Consider the following 1552-nt stretch of genomic DNA (forward strand, 5'->3'; position numbering starts at 1 on the left):
TAAACACATTCTTTTAGGCCGACCTCAATTACAATTCAATTTATGATTATCTGTTATTACAATTGTGGGACAATATTAAAATTAAGTTAAGTATTCATAACAAAATAAATCAAATTAAACCATTTTATATTACTTTCTTTACCATTAATTATAGCTCAGCATCATATTTTGCTCGAGTCCTTTTGTTAGTTAATAAAGATTTAAACTTTGTTGATTTTTTATCTATGTCTCGTGATGCCTTCAAGTCGTATATTTATAATGCATTATCTAATTGTGTATTGTAATTTGTTTATTTCCAATTGTTTATTTTAAATCTGAGCAGTATTTAGTTAAAATTGTATTTTTTCATTTAATTTATATCAACTAAGAAATTGTTGTATTTATTCTATCGCATTATCTTAAAGGATTTTTTTTACCCGTTTATAATTTAAAATAAATAAAATATAACTTACAGGAGTGGTAGCAATAGCTCACAGATTAATTATTTTATGTGGAAGAGAGAGCATAAAGCGAGTAAACTATTGTAAAGTTATACCAGGTGAGAGTGTAACTGCACAACACAGACTGGTGGTTATGGAGTTGTGGGGTACCGGAAAGAGAATATACAAAAATAAAAGGAACACGTAGGAAAAATCGAAGATCCAGTGGTGGAAATTGAAAAAGAGTTTGTTAAGACGATAAAAGAGAAGACGTTGTGGAATGTTGAGGAAGACATAAATGATATGTAGAATAGATTTGCTAGTTGCATAAAAAATACAACAAAGGAGATTGTTGGTGAGAGTAGGAATAGAATGTCAGATAACAAAGAAACCTGGTGGTGGGATGAGGATGTTCAAAAAATCATATATAGTAAGAAAAAAATGAGAAAGAAGTATGGTAGGCTGTGGCCTCGATGGAAAAGAATAAAGCAGTAGGATCAGATGAAGTATGGAAAATATTAGGCGGTGTTGGCATAAGGTGGTTGAAGGAGTTTTTAAATAAAATCCTATTAGAAGGGAAAATTCTAAATAAATGGAGGAATAGTATTGCGGTGCCGATATTTAAAGGTAAAGGTGACATACAGGAGTGTGGAAATTATAGAGGCAAAAAGTTTATATGTCATAGTATGAACATTTAGGATAAGGTAATAGATAAGAGTATAAGAAATGAGACATCGGTATCTAAAAGTAATTCGGATTTATGCCTGGTAAGTTAACGATGGAGCTAGTATTCTGTGTGAAGTAACTAATAGAAAAGTTTCGGGAAAAGATGAAAAAGCTGTGTATGTGTTCGCGCATTAAAGAGAAACGTTGGCTATAGTGTAAGTGTTATCATCGCATATATGCTGATAGGATGTTACAAAAAGTTTTGAAAGTGTGTGCGGTCAATCTAGTGAGAGATGTACCTGGTTTTTTATTTTGAAAACAAGTGAATTAGAAAGGATTGTCTTTTCCTTTACGTGGTACATATAAGATCTCCACGTAATCTTGAATGACAAGGTGGTCATACTGTCGGAATAAGAATATATGTAAATTCTCCAGTTGGACTGGATGCGAGAAGATTGAAGGAGTCA

At 31.7% G+C, this 1552-nt stretch overlaps 1 protein-coding gene across 1 annotated transcript in view; it reads left to right on the forward strand.

The window, feature by feature from the left end:
- Positions 1 to 1552, forward strand: part of LOC126899364 (phosphoglycerate mutase 1-like) — a 7208-nt gene that overhangs the window by 4099 nt on the left and 1557 nt on the right. The gene's annotated exons all lie outside the window — the stretch shown is intronic.

Source organism: Daktulosphaira vitifoliae, unplaced genomic scaffold (genome assembly GCF_025091365.1).
Source record: "Daktulosphaira vitifoliae isolate Bord-2020 unplaced genomic scaffold, ASM2509136v1 Scaffold_2, whole genome shotgun sequence".
Taxonomy (NCBI): Eukaryota; Metazoa; Arthropoda; class Insecta; order Hemiptera; family Phylloxeridae; genus Daktulosphaira; species Daktulosphaira vitifoliae.